Raw genomic sequence first — 10633 nt, 5'->3', positions numbered from 1 at the left:
GTATTTGATAGTAAAGAAAATTTTAAACCAAGTATTAGGTGGAAGTGAGAAATAAAATCTTAAAATGATTATAAGAGTACACATAACTAGACAAAATCATTATATTTTATCGATTATTTGATACAAAAACATGTTGGAATAGAAAATTGGTGTTACTATAAACACTTGTAATATATTGCTATATTGGAAATTTGGAGATGGAAATTTAAGGAAATGATTTGAATATTTTTATTTGAGTTTTCTATTAAAGCTCATTTAAATATTCCTATTCTTATTCAAACTATGAGTAAATTGAAGCACTGTGAGTTACCATATATTGTAAGTCTTACAAAAATATCACCATATTCATATTCTTGTTAAACTCATTTTGCTATGTGCTAGGTCCTGCCAAAACTTATAGTAATATTATGATAAATCTATTGAGGGTATTTTGAGATATAGTAATTGAAGAAAATGTTTTCTGTGTGATGAAAGGCAAAAAATTAAGGTAGTAATAGTAAATACTTTCACAAAAGATACAAATTCTATAACAAATGATTTAAGAAGTCCCGTAATATGCTTATTTATATTTTTACTAAAAATTTAAGAATTTAATTTCATTTCACAATTAGACTTTTCTCCAATAATTTTAGATAAAACCACAACAAAATAAACAATCCCCCTCACCCAAAAAACCCCTAACACCTAAGGGGAACCAATTTAATTTTACTTTCAAGGATATTTATGAGTTATACTCTCATCTTCAGTTCTGTTCCAAAGTAATAAAAACATATGTCCACAATATATTTATTTTCTCCTCCTCCAGATGTTAGTCTGATTGGATTATTAGTCAACTGTTAAAAGGTGCACCAGTTTTGTTTTCTCTTTTTTAATAAAGCAGGTTACTCAATCTCATTGTACATGAAGAGAAAACAAGTTGTAGGCAAGTCTATTTTACGATTGTAGATTTAAAGCAGACTTAAAACCTACCAAGAAGATATATCACTCAAAGTAAATTAAATGAAAAATAGTTTAAACCTAAATAAAGAAAAAAATGATAAGAATATTAAATGCATATTATAAAAACCTATACAGTTGCTACAAGTAGAATAATAAGTCAGCACTGAGCTTTCTAACAATTATCAGAAACTGTAACCTGCACTGTTCTGTTATTCATAGTTTACATTTAAAAATAAACCTATTGTTCAAGAGGTACAATTATTTTGTATACTGATCCCAGGAAGAAATTTCTTGCAGGGTTTCTCATTAAGTCAATAATGTAAAGAACAATGTTCTCTGTGATATTCTTACACATAAAGAGTTCTGTGGTCTGTCTTTAAAATATACATATATTAAATATTCAAGAATTATTTATTATATGATATTCATATTAACATATGCAAATCAATATATAAATATATTAAATATTAAGGAGCAAAGATTAATATAACACCCCATATTATATTATATTATATTATATTATATTATATTATATTATGTAAGACCCGGTCTTATTTTACTATAAGACCGGGTCTTATATTAATTTTTGCTCCAGTCTTATTTTTGGGGAAACACAGTATAAGTACCATGAGCCAGCAACGGCTTTAATATGCACCTGGCCAAGTCATATGTTTCCATACAGAAGGGCTCAGATACCAATCACTCAGAAACGAAAGTAATCATTTTGGGCAAGCTCTCCATAATGTACAACTGGGATTATAATTTGTGATCTTATGCAGTAGGTTAACTAGTTTTCTAGGTATGTATTTTGCAATCAATTCTCCTCTACTATACAGAGAATGGCATGCTATCCAAAATGAACCATTCCAAAGGTGCTTTCCTGAGACTTTTTAAAAAAAAGGCCAAAGGGCACATGTGATTGGTTTGCCTGCATGCGTAGTTTTCAAGCTAATTGTTTTTCAGCCACATACCCTCTGCTGGAGAACTCTGGGTACCTGTTGGTCCCTTCCTCTGTGTATCTAAAATTACATCCCAAGGAACTTCTTGCCTCTTCCCTCAGGGACTGAGAGGCTTTCTGTTCACCGTATATCCTGTTGGGCAGGCACCTCAACTTCCCTAAGGATATTTTAGTCCATCCCAATTTAGGCACATAGTTCCAAGCTAAGGCAGAACACAAAATAGCTGCACTCCAGCTAACTGTTAAGGAATACTACCATAAGGTCCCTGCTGCTCCAATTCTATGGAAAACTCACTTGAACAAAAGCATGTTTATAAACACACACATACACACACACACACACACACACACACACACACACACACACACACACCCCTGGAAGGATATGTAGTCTGACTGAGAACTACATTAGTTGATTGCTTATTGCTGTTGGGCCTCCATATAATTGCTTTTATTGAATTGCTGTTTTAGTGCTACGTCTCAGCCTACATTGAGTAATTTTATGAGAAACAGTCTCATGAAACATGTTGCTGCATTTAGTGTAAGAATGCTTTTGGGTTTCTTTCACCACCGAGCCCCATCCTTATGAGGACCCATGGGAGCAGATTGTCTTAGATTTCAGAAGCGGTAATGCTTGTTCTGGGCCACATTCCTCCCCACCCGCCCCCCATCCATGCTGTGGATAATGTATCTGATTGGGTCACATTGGAACCCTGGACTTCCTGGCTCTGTTCCCCAAGGCCCTCCTTGCACCGGATGCCAGAAAATGTAGGGTCAATATATGACCTTCTTTTACCAAGAGTTCAGATCCACAGGCAGCTTGTGTATTTACTTCAGTCCTTGCTTCAGCTAATTTCTCCTATTGTCTTTTTCCCCTTGATTTCATTTTTTATCCTCTTAGTTTTAATTTTTATCTCTTATTAGTATGTTGTATAGATTTTGAAAGCTACCTTAAATAATTTATAGAAGTGGGCATGAGATTTTTGAGAACAGTGAAGGCTTTGACCTTTCACTGTTACATGGCCTCCAAGTCTACGGCCCCTGGTGTGCTTTAAGCAGCTTCCATGTGCAGTCGAAGGCCCTCAAGCTTTGTTCACTGTTCCCTCTGCAGGCTTTTTCCATACTGATAAAATGACATTTTACCACCTTCCCCAGGGAAGACATGAAACATGGTTGCTGTTGCTCCTGCTTCTGTACAATACTTGTGCTATGCTCTTTAAGCATATACATTTTAATGTAAAATGTAAGACTTCTTGGAAGTATTAGATTCTGTGAGCTTAATGTTTTTGATGACTCACATTGTCACTCAGTTCCTTGGGTGATTTAGTAAAAGATCTGAACTCGTCTCTGAAATGAATGCACTCATTTAATAAAAAATGAAATGTTTACATAATTATTTTGATAGAAGTTGACAGTAAAACAAAAATTCTGATGTGTGCTAGTATTAAATATTGTCAGTAAACTCATTGCTTCTTTGTCTGAAAATACTTCTTCCTTAAATGACATAGCAGAGATTCAGTATTTTCTGTGAGTAGCTTTAGCATTCACACTTTTGAATAACAAAGATAAATATAGGAAAACCATTTTTATTAGGTTATCATTCATTCACTTGTCCATTTACTCCTATAGTCAACAACTACTCTGTCCATTGTACTATTAGATACAGTAATGAAAATTCAAAATCCCTGCCCTAGCAGAACTTACGCTCTAGTCAGGGAAGGCAGATAATAAACACAAAAATGAATTAATAAACAGCTAAACATTTCAGATGGTTGCGGATGCTATGCAGAAGAAGAGGTGGCTCTGTGTAGTGATGACTTTGATTAGAGGAATCAGGGCAGGCCAATGATCTTTTTTTTTTTTAATTAAAATTTATTGGGGTGGCAAGTGTTAGTACAGTTACATAGGATTCAGGTGTACAATTCTGTAACACATTTTGATATGAGATCCGGATCAGAGAGGAACCAGTCATGCAAAGATATGGGAAAGAATCCTCTAAATAAAGGGAACAACTAGTGCAAATGATCTTAGGTGAGAACAGCTTTGTGTGCTCAGGGTCCAAGAGAAGCCCAGCATGATTTGAGGGGAGAGACATCAGAAAAAGGTATGCCAGGATGAAAAAGGGCAGGCAGAGGGCAGATTATTAGGGGTCTTTAGCTGTGCATGTCTATCTGTTGGGACCTTGAGGAAGTCACATAACAGGTCTTGGCCTCAGTTTCCCTTTCTCTAAAGTAAAGAGGATGAAAAGTATTTCATAGTCTTGTTTGTGAATATTTCTTGTGTTAATTCACCACTGTTAAGTGCCTGGAAGAATGTCTGTTCTGAGTAAGAACTATATATGTTATCTGCTATTATTATGTATGTATGTTTGCACAGTACAATTTTCCCTAGCTAACAATTTATTGCCTTGATAGAATTTTAAAGCTAGACTAGGTCTTGGAAATTATGTTCAATCCTGACATTTTACAGATGAGGCTTTAGCTCAGAGAGGTCAAATGGCCCACACAAGTTCCCACAACTATAATAGTAAGTAAATGTTTAGACTAGAATCTTGGTCTCTTGACTCTCAAGCCAAGAGCTTTCTACTATTAGATGGTGTTGGTCTTTAGTTATCAACCTAATGGCTTAGAATGATTTTCCTTAGCATTTGCCTGATAGGATTATATTTAGAATAGTGTTATTAAACCTATATTTTTTTGTAGAGACTGAGATGGTTACCATATTGGTAGTGAATTTCCAAGCTATCGATTCACTGGTAACTGAAAGATATTTGGAAGTAATTAGAATTTAAGATTATTCTAACTAAGATTAACCACAGATTCAAATATCCCCTTAGTAGCTTTGACATTTACACTTTTTGAAAAAGATGAATATAGGAAACTTATTTTAGTTTATCATTTATTGATTCATTTATTCATTTCTTCAATGACTCCTCTATGCCCTCTTCTGTTCTAAGTACTGGAGATACAGTGAAGAACAACATGAAGTGCCTGCCCTCATGGAGTTTAGACAGAGGGAGTAGAATATAAACACAGTAAACAAACAAATAACTAGAAAAGGTAATTTTAGGGCAGTCCCAGAAATATTTTAAAATTGGAAAATTAGGCAATCAGTGATTTGAATGTCATTATGATAGACAAAAATATTATCAAAAAAATTGGAAGCGCTAATCACACTTTAAATACTTAACTCATTTAAACAATTTATTTTTCAAGCCTCAGTTCTCAAGCCTTACTACCCACCAATAAACTAATTAATGGGTTGTATATATTCAAATGCAATTATGCACATGGTGTTATTGAATGGAGGGTGTTACATTAATACCTGGCATAAAGTCTTTGCTAAAGCATCACTATAAGATTAAAATTATTTTACCCAAAATATATGCTTTAGTAGTTCAGAGTAATTTTAAACTTTAACTTGTCTCTTTTTATGACATTACAGGTTTTTCAAGGCATTGGAAAATCGGTGCTTGGGGTAATCTTTTCTTTGTCTCTTTATAGGGAGTCTCTTACCTAGGAAAGGTTTTGTTCCAAAAGTTTACTTGTAAGCCGTTTTGAACTCATTTCCTATAGACGCAGTGCTCAGCATGGTGGTGAGGTTTAAATGCTGGTTCATGGAAGTTTATTTTCTCATTCTTAAAGCTGGAATTTTGCATTTATGTTGTTCCCTTGCATTCTGGCCCAATTTGGTTCAGAAGGAGTAAGCAGAGGATGTGCATTTTTCTCTTCTCTGAGCTCAGAATTGGACAGAGTCCATTCTTCGAAGCTGATGAGATATTCCTTTTGCACCCCCTGTTTTCCTTTCCGCACTCCTGCATTCACATAGCACCTGCTTTTTAGGCAACCAGGAGTTTATTGCAGTCAAAGCTATGTGTGCCTATTTTCAGTTTTCCATCTTATTGGAATAGTATCACAGTTGATAATGGAGTACAAAATATGGATAGTTGATATTCAGGATGCCAGACAGGTATTCTATACTATTGGAATGACTTCTTTTAAATTTTGTTCAAATATTTGATTTTAGGGCACAAGAACTTATTTTCCTAGAGTTACCTCCCTTTGCTCCCTCAAAACATCTTCTGGTTAGTCAGCGCTTTGGCTGACTGGTCCTGAAATGTTCATGGATTGCTCTTGTTTCTTGCTTTGGGATGGTATATGGAATTTGAAAATCTATGAGATTTCCCTCAAGGCAAGCTTAGTCCTATAAACAAAAGCTAAAAAATTATAGCAATATTATCCGATTAGTTTGGGTTCACCCTGCTTTTGGCATCTGCTTTATTCTCTATAGTGCCGTTGTGCACTTCGCTGTCACTTTAGAGAAATATACTCTATGAAATCCTAGCCTAAGCAAAAGCAAACGGAAGCAGTTAAGTTTGTCCCACACCACACAGTATGTAGTTCTGCTGCCTGCCAAAAATAGATGTAGTTTATAGTATGTTCAACTCCATTGCTCATATTTTTTCATTTCCTCTTCCCAGCTGAATAAATGGGGGGAAAACAGAAAAAAATTACTCCCATAAAAAGTACATTTTCCCCCTCTATGTTCAATTATGGAGGGACATCTATAAATACAGGCATAAAGCCCAGAGGAAAGGAGATATTTCCGCAACGTTGTCTGATAGTCACTTTAGCTTCCAAATAAAAATTGTTTGGAAATATATTTAGGACATATAAGCAGAAATATTGACATATGGTATGTGATATTTGGCTGAGTTTGTGGATGACATATGAGCCTGCCTGAAGGAGCTTTGCTGGTAATTGTATAACCTAGGAAGAGTCTGATTGCCAGAAACATGGACATTCAGGGATCTATGAAAACTTACTGGCCATGCAGAAGAATTTATTTGGTGATTAAATCACAGGAATGTAACTAATACAAAATATGAATAAAAGTAATGAGACTTTTAGAAATAGTTAAACGATTCAGTTTTTATTCTTGTAATTTCCTAAAGATGTTATTTGCTGGGCCCCAGGTAGCTATGACAAAAATGTGACCTTGGTTAATACCTACAATTGATTCGTATTTCCAGGCTGCTTAGGGTGTGAATTTATCTGTTCATTGCAATTTTACCTCTAAAGCATATGACACATATGCTTATAGCATGTTTAAAGTTATAAGGCACTTGGATTTATGTGAAAGAGCAAGATTTGCAGCAGTATATGCTTAAACCTGTATTTACTTAAAAAGGAGAGCTTTGAAGAAATAGCATAATTTATTATATGCACATTGGATTGAAATTTGGAAACTTAGTTTCTGGTTTTACTTTTTTTACGTCTAGTTTTATGAGTTTAGATAAGTGACTTAATTATTCTTGTATTTATTTATAGATCACAAATATGGGAGGTTATCTAGTTGATTTCCAATGAATCCCACTGGATAATTTTCTGGATAAAAGCCCTTTATTATGCCAAGAGTATTGGCTGAAATATCTACAAAATTATATAAAATGCAAAGAAAAACTTTCTGAATAATTGATTTTTTACAATTATTTTTACTTAATCTTGTGACACCTGCAGATGTTTCTATATTTATGATTTTTGGAGTTAGGAAAAAAGATGTCACCCTTCTACTAGGAGCACATTAGCCATTGATCCTTGAGGGACCATCTTCATCTAGCAGCTCTGTAGCCACCTGTATCATTATCAGAAAACAAGATGGTATACTCAAATAAGGAAAATAAAAAGAGTTTAATGAATTGAAGGGCTAGCTGGAAGTTGTAGTCAGAGTTAAGGGGAACGTAAAAGGAATGGCCAAAATCTTTGAGACAGGCAAGAGCAGGAAGACATTAACAACTTAAGGCCTTCAGGGGTAAAGGGAGAGACGACATTGGAATCTTTAGAGACATTTGTGGGTAGTTGTAGTTGTAGCAGAGGATGTCTGAGCAGAGCTCTGTGACTGGTGGGGAAGCCTGGTCACTTTCCAGCAGGAATGGAGTTGTAGAAAGAGAATAAATACACTAATCTTTTTCTCCACTGACTTTCCAGTCTTTCAAGTGTCTACCACTAGGGAAATTCAAGTCGAAGCCAGGGGCCAAGGGGCCAGAGAGATGCAGTCTGGTCAGGTCAGCCTCCAAAGGCCCATATCATAATAGAAAAGGATCAAGAGTGATTCTGGAGGGACTAATAGAAAATATATAACTTTGTGGGGGGGTGTAAATATCTATTACATTGTTTTGTACACCTGAAACTAAAAACAAAACAAAACCCAGAATATAAGTATCCTTCAACCCCCAAAGTTAAATCTGGGGTTTAAACTTTTATTAGTTTGAAACAATGAAAAATTAGAAACAAACGAAAAAATCAAGTACATCCATATTTTATGCTATAGAAATGTTTTGTTTATCTTATAAAACTTAGATGTGTGTGTTATTAATAGATATTTAAAATGATTCTTGGCATCATTAATGGGAAAAGTCAATTTCCAATTTGACCTAGACTTGGGTATCTGTCGCCATATTGCTGTAATAATAATATTCTTACTATGACCCCAATTGACTTATCTAAACATTTTGAAGAGATAGGTAGTGCAATCAGAACTAGGAGGGGACCCAAAGCAGTTCAAGATCTGTTTTTATACGTTGTTGAATTCAGTTTGCTGATTGGTATTTGTGAGAGTGAGGCTTTTTAAATCTAAGTTTATGAGATATTGGTCTGTAGTTTTCTTTTTTGTATTACTTTTGTCTGTTTTTGCTGTATGGCAATACTGGCCACATAAAATTAGATGGGAAGGGTCTCCTTCTCTTTTATTTTCTCAAAGATATGTATAAAATTATTCTTAAAATATTCTTTAAATTTTTGGTAGAATTCTCTAGTAAACCCATCTAGGACTGCAGATTTTTTTTCAGCAGCTTATACATTATAATTTTATTATAATTTCATTAATGCTATTAAAGGTTATAGGACTATCTGGATGATCCAATTGTTGGTCAAGTTGTCGTAATTTGTGGATTTTGAGAAACTAGTCATTTCTTCTAAGTTGTCAAGTTTACAAGTGTAAAATTATTTTTAGTATTCTCTTGTTAACTCTTTAAAACAACTGTAGGATCTGTAGTGATATCCCCTATTTCATTCCTAATATCAGTGATTTGTGTCTTCTTTTTTATTTTGTCAGTCTTGCTAGAATTATTAATTTTATTGATTTTTTCAAAGAACTGAAGATTTTTGTTTTATTGATTTTTTGTTTTCCTGTTTTCATTTTATTGATTTCTACTATTATTTTTATTATTTCCTTCCTTCTCCTTGTGTTGGGTTTACTTTGTTTTTCTGAGATACAAAATTTTACTATTGATTTCAGACCTTATTTCTGCTGTAAGCATTTAGTGCTATAAATTTCTCTGTCAGCATTGCTTTAGTCATATCACACATATTTAGATATGTCATGCTTTCATTTTTTAAAACTGAGTTCTATGTACTTTTAAATTCCATCAAATATTTTCTTTTTGACCTATGGATTATTTAGAAATGTGTTGTTTAATTTACACAAGTTTAGAGATATTCTAATTTTCTTGAAGTTATTCATTTCTGATTTTTTTTTCAATTATAGTCAGAGAACACACCTTGTATAATTTCAATAGTTTTAAATTTGTTGAAATTTGTTTTATGGCTGCAGGATATGGCTTGAGTTCCATGTTCCATGGAAAAAAATGTGTATTTTGCTATTGTTGTGTGGAGTATTCTATCTGTGTCATTTAGGTCCTGTTTGTATTGTTCAGATCTTCTCTATCCTTGCTGATTTTCTGTCAAATTTAGTATTATCAGTTTCTGAGAGAGAGGTATTGAACTCCCTAACTATAATTGTGGATTTATTCATTTGTCCTTTCAGCTCTATCAGTTTTTGCTTCATGTATTTTGAGACTTTTGTTTGGTGTCTACATACTTAGGATTGTTATGTCATTCTGTTGATTTGATCCTTTTATCCTCATGTTCTTCTTTTACTCTAGGAATTTTCTTTGCTTTGAAGTCTACTTCATCAGATATTAATATTGTCACTTCTGCTTTTTTTGTTTTTTAAGTAATGTTTGCATGGTGTATTTTTTTCACCTTTTTTTTGCTTAAACAACAGAAATTTATCTTCACACATTCAGTATATAACATTCATTACATAACAACATACAGTTCATAAGAACAGTTTACAAATGTCAGCTAATAATAGTAGCCATGATATTTTCAATGTAATTTTTAAAAAATTTATTGGGGTGACAATTATTAGTAAAATTACATAGATTTCAGGTGTACAATTCTGTATTACATCATCTATAAATCTCATTGTGTGTTCACCACCCAGAGTCAGTTCTCCTTTCATCACCATATATTTGATCCCCCTCACCCTCATCTCCCATCCTCCCTCCTCCCTTAACCTCTGGTAGTGGTTTTTCACCTTTTTACTTTCAGATTTCATGAATTCTGGTGATCTGTCCTGAAGTTCACTGATTCTTCCTGTCATGTCTACTCTGTGAGTATTTTCCTTTGTTATTGTGTCTTTCGACTACATAATTTCTATTTGGTTCTTTTTTATAACTTCTATTTCTTTGATAAGATTATTTTTTCATTTGTTTTAAGAGAAGTAATTTATCTTGAAAATTTTTTTAAATTAAAGTTTATTGGGGTGACAATTATTAGTAAAGTTACATAGATTTCAGGTGTACAGTTCTGTATTACATTATCTATATCTTACATTGTGTGTTCACCATCCAGAGTCAGTTCTCTTTCTATCACCATATATTAGAAATATTTT

This window comes from Rhinolophus sinicus, linkage group LG06, assembly GCF_036562045.2.
Source record: "Rhinolophus sinicus isolate RSC01 linkage group LG06, ASM3656204v1, whole genome shotgun sequence".
NCBI classification, from domain to species: Eukaryota; Metazoa; Chordata; class Mammalia; order Chiroptera; family Rhinolophidae; genus Rhinolophus; species Rhinolophus sinicus.
The sequence above is the reverse complement of the archived record's forward strand: the minus strand, read 5'-3'. Positions refer to the sequence as shown.